The following is a 19,437-nucleotide window of genomic DNA, read 5'->3' on the forward strand; positions in this document are numbered from 1 at the left end:
AAACTGACAGGCCATCACAGAATTCAGGCTACTCTGAGAATCTCCTCAAAGGAAAAGGAAAAGATAAACATGCCCACATTTTACAGATAAAAAGTGGGACAGATGGTTGGTAGATTGTCTGCTCTGAATGGGGTTACACTCCCTCTGAAGGAGCGGGTACATAGCTTGGGGGTACACCTGAATCCTTTGCTGTAGTTTGAGGCTCAGGTGGTCTCAGTGGCCTGGAGTGCCTTCCATCACCTTTGGCTGGTGGCCCAGGTTACACCCCTATCTGGACAGGAAAGGCAGGGAGGGTAAATGACTTTGCATGAAGCAAAAATAAAAATACAGATAATCAGGACTTCCGGAGGCGGCGCGAAACCGTGATGGCGGACCTCTTCGAGCTCTGAAGAGGGGCACCGCAGAAAAGGGTTGTTTCGCTACGGCGCAGCGGCAACCCATTAAGAAAAACCACGGACAGAGAGAGTCCGTGGCCGTGGGACTCGGCGGGCACCTGGAGCGACCCCAAATTCGCGGAAGGGACCCCGTAAGGGGCTCCGGAGTGAAGGAGGGGGAGCGGTGCTGTGAGTTCATCGCTCTTTCTGCGGAGGCGAAGCCGCGCGGCTGTCACGGATGAGCGCTGACCTTTCTTCCAAAAAATACTACTCTGAAACAGCAAACCCGTGAGTAAGGACTTAAGATTTGTTACAATAACTTGAAGAAATTTGGCTGAAACCGGGAGACGAGAAAGAGGAAGTCCGTCTTCCGGCACTGCTTATAAGATCAAAGCAGACTGTTTAAAGAGCGGAAAGCGCTGTGAACAGGGAAGCTTTAAGGCTTTAAAGTGGGACTTTCGTGCACACTTGAAATTCTATTCTTAAAGGAAGAAAAAATACAGTTTAAATTGGACTTGGAGCGGTCCCCCATGGGGCGAGGGAAGACTCTAACCCCAAATCTTCGGGTGGCCGGGTGAAGTTGCTTGACTGCGGAACTGTTACAAACTTCCAGATACTTTTGTAACTGAAGTGCAACTTTTGGGCTTACTTAGTTTGAGTGGATACAATTGCAGGCACCTTGTTGGAACATTGTTAAACGTTTTAAAGTGCTCTGCAGGACTTTTTTCTTAGTGTTTTGGAACTAACTTGCTTTTAAAATTGTTTTTGAAAACGGAAACTTTAATGGCGGAAAAGTTACCTTCTTCTTACTAACTTTTGGTGGCACTCCCCCTAGAGGACATTGGATAACAAAGGCCTGGGAAAAGTTTTTTTGCTTACTTTCTTTCTCCAGACTGTTTATAAATTTGGACTTGTCTTTCCCATGGGATTACAACATCTGACCTTGAACATTGACTGATGAGTGGTACAGGAAAGACAAGAGCAGCCAAAGCTAAGGAAGCTAAGGAAAAAGAAAAAGCAAAAAAGCAGGCACAGCTTTTGCAAACAACTTTAACTCAGGGACGTAGACTATCAGTGCCTGCTGTGCTTGCAACACAAAAAGTAGAAAGTGAAAAGCCTGAAAAATCTGAAGAGGAAGATATGGCATCAGGAGGAGCAGAGGCAGTACTGAAACAAGTTTTGGAACAATTGTCAACATTAAATCAAAAAATTGATAACCAATCAACAAAAATTGACCAAGCTACATCCTCGATCCAGAAATTGACAGATCAGGTTTCCCAACACACCCAAGCAATTGAAAAATTGCAAGGAGCAACGGAAGAGAACCGTAAATTGGCAGGGGAAGCCGTTGAAATTGCAACATCAGCTAAAAAAGAGGTTGAGGAAGTTAAAGCAGAAGTCAAGCCTCTGCATAAACAGATAGGGGACCAACAAACCTATCTCTCTTTGGTGGAACTGAAAAACCGGGAGACTAATCTTAGGCTTAGGGCGGTCCCAGAAATCGAACAAGAAGATTTGATTGGATTTTTGACAACAGAATTTTCAAAGTTCTGGGGCTTAAAAGAAGAAAGTGATTTTAAAATAGTATCGGCTTTTCGACTGGGAAGATTGGTAAGAAAAGATAGATCTAGAGACTGTCTAATAGCTTTGAGATCAAGAGAGGAGAGAGACAAAATATTAGGCCTACACTTCAAAAACTCAATTGAGATACAAGAGAAAAGGGTGGAAATCTACCGAGATATTCCTAAACAGCTATTGGATCTGAGAGCCACCTATTCAGAATTGGCTAAGTTGTTGAGACTTAACTCAATCCCTTATAGGTGGGAGTTCCCACAAGGACTATCATTTACTTACAAACAGAAGAAGGTTAAAATAAGATCACCAGAGGATCTACAAAAGTTCCAGCACGACCACGGAGAAGATCTCCAAAAAGAAGCAGCAGCCCTTTGGCCTATACTTAAACCAGGACCCACTCTGCCAGCAGGCGGAGGGACGCCTAAATCCTCGGAATTAGAGGAAAAAGAAGATACACCGCTCTAGGTGTAACAGAATAGTTCAGGATGTCTCTGCAGCTACTCAGTTGGAATATAAATGGCGGAAATTCCCCGGAGAAAAGAAGGAAACTGTTTCATATATTGAAGAAAGAACAATTGGATATTATTTGTTTACAAGAAACCCATGTGACCAGGCTCCACAGGAAAGTTTTGGTCAACAAAAGACTAGGCCAAGAGTTTATTTCCTCAGACAAGGTAAAGAAAAGAGGAGTGGTGATTTATGCTAAGGAGAGCCTGATACCTAAATTTTTATTCAAAGATGAATATGGAAGAATTCTGGCAATTGAAATCCAGACCCAAGGAGAAAAAATATTGATACTAGGAATTTATGCTCCAAACGACGGGAAATCAGAATTTTTCAAGAAGCTGCATGAGACGCTGCTGGACTATCTGGACTATGCTAACATCATAATGATGGGAGACATGAATGGAGTGGTGTCTACACATATGGATAAGTCTTATAACCAAAATCTAACATCAGACGGCAGACTGCCTAAAACTTTTTTTGAAATGACTGACAATCTGGATTTGATTGATATATGGAGGACAAAGAACCCCCTAGGTAAAGAAGGAACTTTCTTCTCTGAGGCCCACCTGTCCTGGTCAAGGATCGACCAAATCTGGACCTCCAGGGGGCTGGCACCCAAGACTAAAAAGGTGGAAATCTGCCCAAAAACATGCTCCGACCACAACGCTCTGAAATTAGATCTCAGACTTACTCAAACCGGTTCCTTCAGATGGAGAATGAATGACACTCTTTTAAGAGATCAAGAGATTGTGAAAAAGGCCCAAAAAACATTAAAGGACTATTTTGAGATAAATTTGAATACTACAGTAGAAAAAAGAACCATCTGGGACGCAAGCAAAGCTGTCATGAGGGGGTTTCTGATACAACAGAATACAATTAAGAAGAAGCTCTGGAATGGAAAGAAAGATAAAATACTGGAGAAAATACATCAAGGAGAGAAAAAATTGAGAACTAAACCAAAGTCAAAGGATCTGTTGAGAGAAATTAAATTCCATCAAGCAGAATATTCAAAATTGATTAATCAGGAGATTGAATGGAAAATAAAACAGATGAAGCAAAGATCCTTTGAATCAGCAAATAAATGTGGAAAGCTGCTAGCTTGGCAGCTGAAAAAAAGACAAAAGTTGAACACAGTTACAAACCTAGAGATTGAAGGAAGAACGGTGCAGAAACCAGAGGAAATTAGGAAGTGCTTCCACAGATATTTTAAAGAACTTTATGTACAGGGGCCTCAGAAAGAATCAGAGATAGATCATTTTTTAAAGACAAATGGACTATCAAAAATAACTCAAGATAAAAGATCAATCTTGAACTCTACAATAACCACCCAGGAAATTGAAAGTGCCATTCAGAATATGCAACTAGGCAAATCTCCAGGCCCGGATGGGCTTACCTCCAAATACTACAAGACTTTGAAAGACTATTTAACACAACCCTTGTTGGAGGTATGCAACCAGATCATGGATGGGAAGAGGGCACCAGAAACGTGGAAAGAAGCGTTCATCACATTGATACCTAAGATAGAATCTGAAAAGACTCAACTCAAGAACTACCGCCCCATCTCACTCCTGAATGTGGATTACAAAATATTTGCAGACATTTTGGCAAGTAGACTTAAAAAAGTTTTAATTGAAGTAATTCACAAAGACCAAGCAGGCTTTCTCCCTGGTAGACATTTATATGAGAATACCAGAAACATCATCGATATTTTGGAACTTTTACAAACTGACAGGAACACAAGGGCGGTGTTAATTTTTGTTGATGCGGAGAAAGCATTTGACAATATATCTTGGATGTTCATGAAGAAAAACTTGGAAGGGATGGGAGTGGGGCGGGGGTTTGAAAATGGGTTACGAGCAATTTATTCAGAGCAAAAGGCCAAATTAATAGTGAACAATGTGGTGACGGAGGAGTTCAAAATTGAAAAAGGGACACGACAAGGGTGCCCTCTATCCCCTCTTTTATTCATTTCAGTCCTGGAGGTGCTATTGAACATGATAAGGGAGGACCGGCTGGTACAAGGGATAGAGGTCGGAGTGAAACAATATAAACTTAAAGCTTTTGCAGATGACCTAGTTTTGACATTGCAGGAGCCAGAATCCAGTACAAAAAGAGTTCTTGAACTTATATCTGAGTTTGGTCAGGTGGCGGGGTTTAAGTTGAACAAACAAAAAACCAAGGTTTTGACCAAGAATTTGACACTTACAGAAACAGAGGGGTTTCAGAGAGAAACAGAATTAAATGTGGTAAAGAAAGTGAAATACCTAGGGATCTATTTGTCTTCCAAAAATTTGAATTTATTTAAGGACAATTATGAAAAATGTTGGTTGGAAGTAAAGAAGGATTTAGAAATTTGGTCAAGATTGAAACTTTCCTTGTTGGGAAGGATTGCAGCAATTAAAATGAATGTATTGCCGAAAATGTTATTCTTGTTTCAAACCCTACAGATCGTGGACAGAGAGGAATGTTTTGGAAAATGGCAGAAGGATATATCTAAGTTTGTCTGGCAGGGCAAAAAGCCCCGAATAAAGTATAAAATATTAACTGATTCAAAAGAAAGAGGGGGGTTTGCCCTGCCGGATTTGAGGTTGTACTATGAAGCTGCAGCCTTCTGCTGGCTGAAAGATTGGTTTTTGCTAGAAAACACCGACGTCCTAGATCTGGAAGGTTTTGATAATGCATTTGGTTGGCATGCATATCTATGGTATGACAAGGTTAAAGTTCACAAATTGTTTAAAAGCCATATTGTCAGAAAAGCGATTTTTGCAGTCTGGATGAAATATAAAGACTTATTAGAGAGTAAAACACCGAGGTGGCTATCACCGGTGGAGGCCAAAGCTCGAAAAAGACCCAATATGGAGGCCTATTGGCCGAAATATTGGGAATTAATTGAAAAAATTGGAGACGGTTGGAAGTTGCAGAGCCAGGACAAATTAAAAAACAAGGTGCGAGATTGGTTACATTATGCTCAAATTCAAGAGGTTTTTAAAATGGATAAAAAGGTTGGTTTCCAGGAGGGGAAATCGAAACTAGAGACAGAATTGTTAGAACCAAAGACCAAGAATTTATCTAGAATGTATAACTTGCTGCTTATGTGGAACACACAGGATGAGACAGTTAAATCTGCTATGATAAAATGGGCACAGGATGTTGGACATAATATTATGTTTGAAGACTGGGAAAGGTTATGGAACACCGGAATGAAATTCACGGCATCTAGTGCCTTGAAGGAAAACATTATGAAAATGATATACCGGTGGTACATGACCCCAGTCAGGTTAGCCAAGATGCATCACCTGTCTGACAACAAATGTTGGAAGTGTAAGGAAGCAGAGGGGACTTTCTTCCATCTCTGGTGGACCTGCCCAAAAGTGAAGGCCTTCTGGGAAATGATTTATAATGAATTGAAAAAGGTATTTAGGTATACCTTTCCTAAGAAACCAGAGGCCTTCCTGTTGGGCATGGTGGACCAGAAAATGTCAAAGAAAGATAGAACTTTGTTTATGTACGCTAGCACAGCAGCAAGAATACTCATTGCAAAGAGTTGGAAGACACAAGATTTGCCCACGCTGGAGGACTGGCAGACGCAGTTGATGGACTACATGGAGATAGCTGAACTGACCGGCAGAATCCGAGATTTGGATAAAGAAACAATTGAGGAGGACTGGGGAAAATTTAAAGATTATCTGAAAAAATATTATAAGCTGTATGAATCCTAAGAAAGTGCATGATTAGGAAACGATAAGCTTCTGCGAATATGATTAAGTAAATGGTAAAATTAGTGACAAAAGAGAAAAGGAGACAATTTAAATTGAATATGTTATGTTTATTTTAAAGGTATTGAAATTGAGATATAATATATTGTATTTGGATACATAACATTCGAAAGTTACAACAAGGTATGAAATAAGGTAACAAAATGCTGACATTGTTAATGCAAAGAACGCAGAATCGGAAGGGGTGGGGAAGTCCAAGTTTTATTTTGTTTTTGTTGTTAAAAAAGAGAAAATTTGTTTCTTGTAACTACTTTATTTGTTTATAAACCTATAAAATTATGGAAAGAAACGCAATAAAAAAATTTATAAAAAAAAAAAAATACAGATAATCAATATTCCAACTGGATAATAAAAAATAATAATTAAATAGCTGCAAAGGCCTGTCAGCATAAAAAAATATTCAGGAAGCAATGACGTAGCCAAGGGGGGGGGCGTGAGGGGCAGCTGCCCCCCCATCAATAAAAATACAGTACATAGCTAACTGAGATTCTGCCCCTCCTCAACAAAAGTCCTGCCCCTCCCCCCCAACAAAAATCCTGGCAACACCCATGTCAGGAGACACCTGAAAGTCAAAAGTGAGGATGCCTCCCAAATCTCTGCTAAAAGAAATTCCCCAGCATGGGAGTAGCAGTGCTAAATGTCCTGTGTTTTTATTACACTGTGTGTGTTCGTTAATTGCGTTACCAATGCCAGAACGTCTGTGTTATCAACAACAATTGATTTACTTTTCTTTTTTGAATGGTCCCTGCTAATAACATAATTACCACTGTCTGTACTTTCTGCACTTCATTTCCTTCTGATCTCACTGTTTGCAACTCAGGATAACACTTCGAGCATCTGATAAAGTGGGCTGTAGTCCACAAAACCGTAACACACACACAAAAGTAATCTAAAGGTGCCACAAGACTCTTGCGTGGTTTCTGCTGCAACTTGACTACACACTCTGACAAACCAGGGTGAATGCTTACCTCCCAGGTCTGAGCACAGGCTTCGAAAACATGCAGAAAACCCTTGCCTCACACTCCGCGTAGTAGATACACCCTCTGACCTGGAAGACAATAGAACTGCAGAGTTGGAAGGGACCCTAAGGATCATCGAATCCAACCTCCAGCAACGCATGAATCCTGCACACAGCCATCCCTGGGTGGGCTCAAACCACCAACCGTCTGGTTAACAGCCAGATGCACTGACCTATTGTGCCACAATGTGTGATATATATGGCAGCAGGAAATACCTACTCAGTAACAAAAGGAACTCTGTATATGTGCTGAGATACTCTCTCCTGTATTCCTAGTCTACATGTCCAGAGCTGAATGTGTTGGGTTTTTTGTAATTGAAATAGTTACAGCCTTTTCCTTAGGTAAAAAAGAAGTCGTCCAATTAGTATTGATAATAAAAATGTATGGATGCATGTAATTTATTTATTTAATGCAGTGGGTTAAGGCAGAGTTTTTCAACTGTTTCGAGTCTACGGCTCCCTTGACCAACTACATTCTTTCTGTGGCACCCCTGTGGGGCTCAGGAGCCCAGTTATGTCACCCCTTGCCTGCAGAGCTGTCAGCCTCTCACCCTTTTTCGAACACCCTCCCTTGTGGAGGGTTCCCTCAGCCTCCCCTCCTCTCCCGTCTCCCTGGGAGTCCTCCGGGCAGCCGCTGCCACAGCCCCTGGTCTCTGAGCTGCCCCTCCCCTGCCCCAAAGAGAGGTGCCTCCTCACACTGCCCCACAGGGGTCTGGGACTTGTCTGTCCATTCCCAACAGCAAGGGGTTGGCGGACTGGCTGGCTGGGCTTCCTCACCCACTTGCTTGCTTATTCCGAGGCCACCTCAGCTTTTGGCAACCAGCACCCCCTGGCCAACCCCAGAGGCAGCATTTGCCTGGGGAGCTGGTCAACAGGGCTACTGCAACAAACAGCTGCATAAGCCTTTGGGAGGCAGAGATGCAAGAGGGCATCAGAGGAGAGAGAGGGAAGGAAAGAGGGACAGAGGCCAGTGTTGCCCGCGGCACCCCTGACCATCATTCAAGTGACCCCAGGGTGCCACGGCACACTGCTTGAAAACCCCTGGGTTAAGGAACCCCTGGACCTTTAGATATTGTTAGGCTCGTGTCTTCTACTAGTCCCACCCAGCATGCTCAATAGTCAGGGATGATAGGAGATATATTTCAGGAAAGTAGGCAGGAGGTGATGGTTTCACCACTCCTGATTTAACGTATTTGTTTATAATCCGGCCTTTCCTCCATGGAGCTCAGGCCAGTATTCATTGCTTCTGCCCATCCCCTCATTTTTTCCCTCCTCACAACAACCCTGTGAAGTAGGATTAGACCAAGAGAGGCTAGCTGGCCCAAAGACTCCCAGTGGGGGCTTCACAGCTGAAGGGCGATTTGAAGCCAGGTCTCCTCAGCCCTCAACAGCCTAACCCCAAGTTCTTCCGAAAGGCTGCCCCTCTGTGAAATGTCTCCCAGTGGTTCTGCTGGGCCTCGCCAGGCTTGACATGCTGGTGAGGACAGCTGGCGCAATACAGGTGAGTTCTCGGAGGAGGGTTACTTGAAACCATCGCCCGCTGCTGGAACAGGCCAGAGGGGAGGGGGGAGCGAGAAGAGAACACCGCCAGGAGCTCGCTTAGTAGGTCATTGCTGCGTGCAACCGGTGCCCATGTTCCAGTTTCGCAGGCAGATAGGATCGCGTTGTCAAGGGAGATGGACTGGGCCCGAGAACAAAGGAAGGCAGTGAAGGAAAACAAGGAGGCCTGGAGCTGCCTCACCTGGGACAGATCAAGTGTCCTGCCACCTTGCCCTCCCCCCCCCACTCCATCCCCATCAACAACCAGCTCTACAGGAATGCTCCACCTGGTGTCCTTGTCGTGGGGCTGCACAGCATCTGAATAGCATCGCCAGCTTTTGTTTTCAAGAAATTCTATTATGCTGCCTCTGAGTAGGTGTAAGTGTGCCTTTCCCCCGACTGGAACAAATTAGCAGTTGCGTGCGTGTTGTTGGGTTTTTTTTAAGGCCCCAAGGAGAAAGGTCTTCTGAGCATCTGAAGAGTGCTTTTCCTCTTTGATAAAAGCAGCTTAAGAAAAATATCACCGTAAAGTCTATAGTCAAGCATCACCAAGAAGGCAGGAACATGCCAAGTTTGCACGTTCCCCCCTCCTGCCCCCTCCTTCTTCCCTTCACGCATTTCAGCAATTGGCAACTTCAAATCCTTGTCCAAACAGGCAAACAATGGTTTGTGCTCACTCCCAAGCCAGGACTGGAAGACACATTGACCCACCGACATTTGACAGGCGGGATGAAAGCAGGGGCATGACTGCAACATTGGGCGCATGAACAGGGTCTGAGCTCTCGCCTGCCCACCTCCGTCCGTGGTTTCACATTACAGTGGTACCTCGGGTTAAGTACTTAATTTGTTCTGGAGGTCTGTTCTTAACCTGAAACTGTTCTTAACCTGAAGCACCACTTTAGCTAATGGGGCCTCCTGCTTCAGCTGTGCCGCCGCTGCATGATTTCTGTTCTCATCCTGAAGCAAAGTTCTTAACCTGAGGTAATATTTCTGGGTTAGCGGAGTCTGTAACCTGAAGCATATGTAACCCGAGGTACCACTGTACTGAAAGTTCTTTTTCTATATTTGCTGCAGTTCCCTATTCTTCGATTGCCTGCCCTCCGCTAAGTTGCAAGTCAAAAAGTGGGTTTTTTTCTTTGGGCTAAGGAGAAAAACATGATCAACCTGCAACAATAATAGCAGCACAAAATATTCCTCAGGAGCTACTGGGTCTGATGTGGGAGGTTGTGCAGCGCATTGCACCTCCAGCATTTAATTTTACATGGAGCTCTGGTCTTAACCCATTGCCGAACTACAAATCTGAGCACCCTTAAGAAACTACAGTTCCCAGGGTTCTTTGGGTTAAATCAAGTGCTTTGAATGTGCTTTAAAAGTATGGTGTGTATATGCAGCCAGAGACAAAACACATCCACTCCTTACTTGGAAATGTAACTTCCAGAGACCCTGGGAAGGAAGGTGATGCCTGAAGAATGAGAACCATGGCAATTCACAGGAACAAGACTTTTAACAAAGCTGCCCCCAAGGCAAAAATAGGGGCAATGATTTACCAGGGACAGGCATCAAAGGAAAAAAAGAAAAGGTCTGTCCCTGGTAAACAAGGAGGGTTGGCAGTGCATATGCAACCAGGGAGGAGAGAAGGCAGGAGACCAGAGCTCATAGTCAGCAGTGATGTCTTTGTGATTAAAAAGTAAGAGACACCTAGGCAGAAGCCATAACATCAAAATGCCTCTACTGTTTGCATTCAAGTTGGTCTTTATCAGAATCTGTAACTTTAAGAACTGGTGACAGAGCTTGCTTTCCCCCTCCTCCCTCCCCATCCCTTTTTCCTTGGGTATCATGTCTTTTAGACTGCAAGCCTGAGGGGTAGCGACTTTTTTACTACTGATCTTTGTAAGCCACTTTGGGTGTCTTTTTTTCAGCTAAAGTGCAGGTTTTTTAAAACAACAACAATGCTTTGAATAAATATTAAAGGTAAAGGTACCCCTGCCCGTACGGGCCAGTCGTGTCCGACCATAGGGTTGTGCGCCCATCTCACTCAAGAGGCCGGGGGCCCGTGCTGTCCGGAGACACTTCCAGGTCACGTGGCCAGCGTGACATCGCTGCTCTGGCAAGCCAGAGCCACACACGGAACGCCGTTTACCTTCCCGCTAGTAAGCGGTCCCTATTTATCTACTTGCACTTTGACATGCTTTCGAACTGCTAGGTTGGCAGGCGCTGGGACCGAACAACGGGAGCGCACCCCGCCGCAGGGATTTGAACTGCCGACCTTTCGATCGGCAAGCCCTAGGCGCTGAGGCTTTTACCCACAGCGCCACCTACCAGTAATTGTCTTCAGACAGAAGTAAAAAAAAAGCAGTGGCCCTAACTATGTTCTTAGGAATCAGGAAAGGGGTGTGTGGAAAAGACCTGCTTCTTTTCTGAACGCTGCCCATCCCTGCTGCACCCTCTGATATCTCATGTGTGGCTTGCTTGTTTTTTAAGCATCTTGTAGAACAGAGGAAAACAGGTGTGGTTGTTTTTGGTTTGACACAGAGACGTCTTTCTCCAGCTTTATGCCCTCCTTGTTCTGACAACTGGCTGGAAGAAGGATAGGGCAATGGGATTCTGTTCAGTCGTTCACATCTCTGCAGAAGCAAGACGGGAAGCCCACCTGAATGAGCATCTCAGGCCTAGTGACAAATCATCAAATCAAGGAAGGGAGGAAGGTTAAGCAACTGACCAACTTCAGCAACAGAATGACAAATTCAGAGCTGATGAAATACAGTGGAACCTTGTATCTCAAATGGTTTAGTTGATGAACAAATCGGCTCCCAAACACCAAAAAATTGGAAGTAAGTGTTCTGGTTTTTGAACATTTTTCGGAAGCCGAACGTCCAGCGCAGCTTCCGCTTGACTGCAGGAAGCTCCTGCAACCAGTCGGAAGCCATGCCTTCGTTTTCTAATGTTTTCGGAAGTCGAACAGACTTCTGGAATGGATTATGTTTGAGAACCAACGTACCACTGTATGGTATTAATACCATTTGTCTTGTATTCTCTATGTATCTGGTCAGTTTTTGTTTTAATGTCTAGTTCACTGTGAAGTTTTTTGAGAATGTACTTTATTTTATAAGGTAATGACTGTGAACCTTTTGTTTTGTTTTGTACCTTCCCCCCCCCTTTTTTTTCTCCTTTTATTTCTTTTATTTCATATTCCTTACTGGATTGCTATTTTAAGTTCATGTAAAGATAAAAGTAAAAATCCAGAGCAGACTACCTAACAAATCCCAAGAAAACTGGGAAAACAAGCTCCTGAGAAAACTGAAAAGTGATTTACTGCTGAACATATGCTATTCCCAAAATCCCTATCTTGAAAGGAAGAGTGAAATCAATGAGTCACCCAAAGAAAGAAGTGCTGTAGCAATGGGGAAGTGGGGGGTGACTCCCACAGCTATGTGAAAGGAGGCAAACCCTCAAGGCATGCGCTGACTGGGCTAGGGCATGACCTGGGCTGAGGGCCAGGAGGGCGGAAGGGCTGATGGGGAGGCCGAGGCAGATTTTGCAAGTCAGGCTTGAGAGGCACCAGCAGGACTTGGAAGTCTGAGCCAGGCTAAACAGAGAGAGCGATGCCAACATCCACTGACAATCCTTTTTTGTTCCAAGAAATGTGGGTTATTTCCATTATTAGCTCTTTCTCTCCTAAATGGACATAATTTGTTCATGTTGCTTTTTACAGCGAATCCATAATGATGTACAGAACCACTGGCAAAGCCATTTACACCTCCAATGTCTGTTTTCCTCTCTCCAACCTAACCTTCCTTCCTTCCTTCCATTATCCCTTATTCTTTCTTCCCCTCTTTATTTCTTTGCTTCATTTGCTGCCTTTCCAAATACTCAAGGCTACTTTAAAAACTTCCTTTAAAAGTTACACTAAATAATTAAAAACAGAATACCCGAATTTGTGGAAGGGAAGGCTGTCAGTGTCTCTTAACCATAGTGTGCCTTTCAGTACCAACTGCTGGGATGAGGAACAGGATCACACCACCGCTTTGGGGCTTCCTATAGGCACCCCATTTGCCCACTCTGAGAGGAGAAATCTGGATTAGATAGGGGCTTTGGTCTGCTCCAAGAGGGCTCTTCATAAGAATGTAAATTCAAAGGCACAAAATTAAAAACATTGACAATGGAAGTCAATTGTATAACTGAAAACCTCCACCCAAACCCAATGCCTTTAAAATCCAAAAGGGCTTTCATTAGCCTCTGAAAAGCTAAATGTTTATGCACTTGTTTTAGGGAGGCATTCCAATTGCCTTGGGGCAACTGCTGACAAGGCCCTGTTTTGCATTTCCTTTGTGCAAGGTGATGGGGGCGGGAAGTGACTCAGTAAGGCCTGGTGAGCAGCATTAACACACTGGATTTTCACAGGAGGGGGGTTCTGGCAGGGAGCAGCAGCCTTTGCAAGCCCAGGCGCTGGAGGGCTTGAGAGTTCAAAGTCTGCAGCTTGAACTTGGGCCTGCTCGGAGGTGGGCAGAGGCATCTCTTCCCCTTCACTAGCAGGGATGGATGTAGCCAGACAGACAAATAATATTTAGTTTGGGACCCATCTGCCCCAAGCCTTCCTTGCATGCCCCCCATATGCTTTGGCAGAAGCCCATGGATTTGGGGAGAGGGAAGAATGGAAATGTAAGCCAAATGCAAAGAGGGCAGGGGAGCGGTCAGGGAAGGAGAGTTTGGGATGGGGTAGGGCGGACAGCCTGGGCAGCCAATCAGCAACCTGACCACAGTTTAAGGGAACATGGAATTAGTTCAGTTCTGTGGAGTTTTGCCAAGATGAGCTCATTCCCCAGACTCTGCCCTCTACTCTGACCACAGAGTGTAGTCTAGTGGGCAGGTTTCCACACCTTCCAAAATTTCAAAGATGAAAATGAGGGCATGCTTTTAACTCTCATACTGGGTGTTACTGCCCCCTCCACTCATTGGCCATTTATTCAAGTAATTTATATCCTGCCTTGACTCTGCTAAAAATATAATGCTGGGGGTGGTGGCTGAAGGCTCTTGGTCTTTCTTTTCTGAATGTTGTATTCATTCACTCTGCAAATGCCCACATTGGACTGTTTTGGAAGCCAAGGAAGTGCTTGTTTTTTTTTGTTAAAAAACAAACTAGAAAAATATAATTGCCCTAGAATAATAGATGATCAAAAGTTCAAATGCAGATATACATATCCACGCACCACACACTTCATCCAGTGACGTGAGGCAGAAAATCTTCCAGTGTTTTATTTTTCGGTGGGAAATATTTTTGCTTCATGAGTTCATTAGTAGGGCAGGTGCCAAGTACAAGTACAGTATATCCGGCAAGCTTGGAAGTTTTCAACATTTTTAGCTTGTTTACACGTTTAATTACTGAGCTAATTAGATCACTCTCTAGGGCCTGGAGTTTAGGGTATCGTTTTGCACTGGAAAAAATTCTATCTCACTATTATTATTTGTAATGTATACTCTTGGAACACTTTCCAGAAAATTTTCCCATTTGAACATTTCTGGAAAACCCGTATCATTGACTTCATCTCACCAGCTTCTTAAGTTTTTCAAAGATAGGGCAGGCCTGGTAGCCACAGGTGATCATGACTTCCTTGCAGGAGTGGCGAGTAAGGATGGATATCCCCTTTTCTCCCGTCCTCAGTCCATTTTGGTTTCCATGCTGGCTGTGGAGGAAGAGAAGGCCCTTCCAAAGCTGTGCCCCTCTTCTATCAGCCTGCTTTAGAGAAAGGCTCTTCCTCTGTAGCCAGGAAGAAGAGATGGGCTATTAGCCCCTTAGCAGGCTAGATAGAAACATGTGTAGGCTAATAACTTATTTGGGCTTGTTTATAAGACTGAGATTGGGATGCGGGTGGCGCTGTGGGTAAAAGCCTCAGCGCCTAGGGCTTGCGATCGAAAGGTTGGCGGTTCGAATCCCCGTGGCGGGGTGCGCTCCCGCTGTTCGGTCCCAGCGCCTGCCAACCTAGCAGTTCGAAAGCACTCCTGGGTGCAAGTAGATAAATAGGGACCGCTTACTAGCGGGAAGGTAAACGGCGTTTCCGTGTGCGGCTCTGGCTTGCCAGAGCAGCGATGTCACGCTGGCCACGTGACCCGGAAGTGTCTCTGGACAGCGCTGGCCCCCGGCCTCTTGAGTGAGATGGGCGCACAACCCTAGAGTCTGTCAAGACTGGCCCGTACGGGCAGGGGTACCTTTACCTTTACCTATAAGACTGAGATTACAGGTAATGTTAAAAAATAAAGTGTAACTTGGGCTGCAATGTTTACCTGATTTATTGGTAAGAATTTTAATCAGCTAAGGTTGTGCTCCTTGCACAACATGAATTTTCCAGTACTGTATGCAATTGGATCCCACCAGAAAACAAGGGTGGTCTGGAAGCGCCCCCACCTGCCTAATTTATCCCTAAACAAATCAGACTTCAATGAATGGGTCATCTGGAAGCGACCTGCCAAGGAAACCAACTGGAAAGTGTGTGCTTAAGGTGAGATCATATAAACTGCCCACAAGAAAATCCTAATCAATGCTCAGTAAATGCAAACGTTGTGCAAACAAATCGGGAGGATGCTGAATAAATGGGTCGCCTGGGATGGGGTGGGGGGAGCGACCTTAAACTTTGAAGATGCAATAACGCCAAGGTGTGGGATCGCTCAGTTTCTTTCAAATTAAAAACGCCTTTTCATTTTCCTCATTAGTAGAAGCACGGGAAAACTTTCTGCCAGACCTTGATTCAAATCTGGCATGGTCTCCTGCCGCGGGCCGGACAAGATTTCTTGCGGAGGCCGGATCCAGCCCAGCCAGCGTGCGCAAGGCCACTTGAAACACGCAAGGACGGATACCATATGGGAGCGAGGAGGAATGAATCTGGTGGCCAGAGGACTCCTCCAGAATATGCACAGCGGCAGTCCCAGCTCCAACACCGCTGAAAAGGCAACTTATTTCCCCCTCCCCTGAGCAAAATGAAGAAATTCATAGCGGACTTGATGCGCCGGACGCAACAGCAAGTGTCCGACTGCTCTCTAGTGGTGAAACCTATTTATTGCACTCTCTAAGACCGGTGCAATTTAGTCAGATGCCCCACGACGTGACGCAGAAGACCCGTAAGCAAATTCTTAGCCTGACGTCATTTTTCTTGCTCTGAGAGCAGCCGTAGGGTGCGCTGGTTTGGATCGTGGCTGCAGCATTCGGAGAGGTTTCCTCAATATTCCCCTCCCGTGCTGTTTCCAGGACTTAAAATCTCTCCCCTTCGCTCCTCAAAGATACTACATTAGCCATGAAGGTGAAAACATATATAGGCGCAATAAAGGAATCTCCTCGCAATCGCAGCTGCAGTTGGGGGAAAAGGTGGCGGGGATGCGTCTTGCAGGACAAGGTCGACAGCAACACATGGGCATCATCTACGACATGTGATTTGTGATATGATATGACTGCTGAACTAGGACCGGGGAGACCAGGGTTCAAAACCCCATTCAGCCATGAAGTTCACAGGGTGACCCTGGCCCAGTGGCGTAGCGTGGGGGGGCAGGGGGGGCAGCCGCACCGGGTGCAACACCTGGGGGTTAGGGTTAGGGGGCGCAAATTACTTGCCTTGCCCCAGGTGATGACAACCCACGCTACGCCACTGCCCTGGCCCAGTCACTGTCTCTGAGACAAACCTACCTCACAGAGTTGTTGTGAGGATAAAATGGGGAGTGGGACAAGTATGTACGTCACGTTGAGAAGCTTGGAGCAAAGGTGAGATATAAATGTAAGGAAAAACACATAACTGAGGAGAGGGGAGAGAGAATCTGTGGCCGCTGTCAGGGAATGTTTGGTTTCACCTGTGTCGCTCCAGCTCTAGGAACCAATAAGGAAAGCAACAGCAAAATGCCTGAGAAAGTGTGGGATAGCACTTACTTTGATGCAAAATCAGGATGGATGTACAATTAAACAAGTTGCCTGGAGACACCCCGTGTTTTTTTAAAATAAGAATTAAAACTTTCTTTTTTTAAAAAAATTAAAAACCTCAGAAGTGTCCAGAATTCTTCCAAACCCCACAACAAAACAAAGCTGTACAGAGAGTGGATTAAGAATGTTTAAAAAAATCAAATCTTTCTCACTCTCACATAACACACAGTTTACAATGAAAATTTTGATGCGTTATCAGCAGTCTTGTCTGCTTTCATTTTGGAAAGTTGTCTGTTTATGTCTTGCAATGTTTTTTTTACAGAGGGTTCCCCCTCCCTCTTTCTTTGTTTCTTTTCTTTTCACATACAGTTCTCTTTTGACTTGCTTGTCCAAGAATGAAAACAAAAGATCAAGGCGAGAGATCAAAGAGGAAGTGGGGGGGAACGACATATATTTTCACACCCTTTCATGTCTCACCAAACCTTCCCTCCCTCCCGCACAACAACACACACACACACAGGCACACACACACACACTTTTCTCTCCAGTGTGCTAGACTGCAACCCAAGTGAAAACATCTGTGGGGGGGAGGCAAGCAGCAGGCAGCCCCTTGTGCAAAGGGAATGTGCACTTCTAGGAGGTTGTGCAGGCCGGCAATAAAACTGACCACTCCCAGGTTCGCAGAATCAGACGTTACCCAACCTAAATATTAACACAGAGCTGCCACATGGCGCTCCGGAGTTTAGCCTGGATAGAAGCCAAGGTCTACAGGTTTCTGTGGCCAAAATGTAAGATGTGGGGCCTGTGGTGTGGCTCTTGGCGGGGGGGGGATATTGGCCGAGGCGGGAGCTGCACTTCCACAACAATCAAAAGCTTTTTCTGGCCTGTGTTAATTTTCACCAAATACATCCACTCCAGCTAACTCCGCTTACAAAATGGAGGAAGATTAGGACATTATCCTTCAAAGGAACATTTCTTCCAATTATCAACAGCTATTAGCTGTGATGGATACGTTCTGTCTGCACCAGGGGTCAGCAACCTTTATCAGCCATAGGCCGGTTCATCGTCCCTCAGAGCATGTGGTGGGTCGGACTGTATTTTGGAAAAAAATACGAACGAATTCCTATGCCCCACAAATAACCCAGAGATGCATTTTAAATAAAAGGACACATTCTACTCATATAAAAACACGCTGATTCCTGGATCATCCGAGGGCTGGATTGAGAAGGCGAATGGGTTGCATCCGGCCCCTGGGCCTTAGGTTGCCATCAGAGGCAGTGTATTTCTGAACACAGTCTGTAATATGTGAAGAAGAAGACGAAGAAGAGGAGGAGGAGGAGGAGGAGGAGTTTGGATTTGATATCCTGCTTTATCACTACTGGCGGTTCAAATCCCCGCGACAGGGTGCGCTCCATTGCTCGGTCCCTGCTCCTGCCAACCTAGCAGTTCAAAAGCACATAGTGCAAGTAGATAAATAGGTACCGCTCCGGCGAGAAGGTAAATGGTGTTTCCGTGCGCTGCTCTGGCTTCTCCAGAAGCGGCTTAGTCATGCTGGCCACATGACCCGGAATAACTGTCTGCGGAAGTGGACAAACGCCTGCTCCCTCGGCCTGTAAAGTAAGATGACTGCCTCAACACCAGAGTCTTTCATGCCTGGACTTAAATGTCAGGGGTCCCTTTACCTTTTAAGTTTAAGTTGAAGTGGATTTCTTATGGACAGTGCCAGTCCTGAATGTATTGGATTTGTGACCATTATACTCATTTGCCTTCAGTAGCAGTAAAGCTCTGCTGGATGAAATATTAACTGCCTCTATTTTGGGGGAATCCTGCAATGTGTTTAAGTTTTTACTCTGCTAACTATACATTGGAGTTCTGCTTTGGCTCAATATTTCATGGCAGTGACTTCCCCGGATTACAAGCCTTTGCAGTGTGGCTGGAGGTCCTGGGCTGCCCGGATGACAAGACCCCCCTCTCGACCTCACTGTGGTGGCCCAAAGGAAAGCAGAACAATACGTTTGGCACCAGCTTGGTTGCAGGAGTTGCTGGAAGGAGATATACAAGGTGCCATCCAACTGTCTTAAGTACAGCACTCTGGATTTGTGTAGGGATTACTCTTTAGCCTTTTCTTCTCTTGAAAATATCCTGCAAAGCAGTATAGGTTTAGGATCAGAGTGTTCCTTCTCCTAGATGGGCTACCTTCCCAGGCTGATGAGCTCTCGCTTCCCTTCTACAGGACATGCAGAAACTGCCTTCTTGACCATTGGACCCACAATTGGTCTCGGCTGCTCAGTTCCACTGGAATCTGTCTTCATATGTAGCAGAAGTGTCATTATTTTTGCCCCTCAGACTCTGCAGCCGCTGCCCACATGTGCAGCAATTCTTGCACAGTGACCCAATCATGAGGAAATGCGCACATGTACACAAGTTAACATCTGCAAATGAGCAAAATGGATTTATTCCTCCAGAATTAGCTAGTTACTACAGGTCCTTGTATTTAGTGGGTTGAATAAGGTTTCAGACACGAGTGGTGCTGTGGGTTAAACCACAGAGCCTAGGACTTGCCAATCAGAAGGTTGGCACTTCGAATCCCTGTGACCGGGTGAGCTCCCTTTGCTCGGTCCCAGCTCCTGCCAACCTAGCAGTTCGAAAGCACATCAATGTGCAAGTAGATAAATAGGTACTGCTCCAGCGGGAAGGTAAACTGTGTTTCCGTGTGCTGCTCTGGTTCGTCAGAAGCAGCTTAGTCATGCT

Source organism: Podarcis tiliguerta (assembly GCF_965153285.1).
Source record: "Podarcis tiliguerta genome assembly, chromosome: 13".
Classification (NCBI taxonomy): Eukaryota; Metazoa; Chordata; class Lepidosauria; order Squamata; family Lacertidae; genus Podarcis; species Podarcis tiliguerta.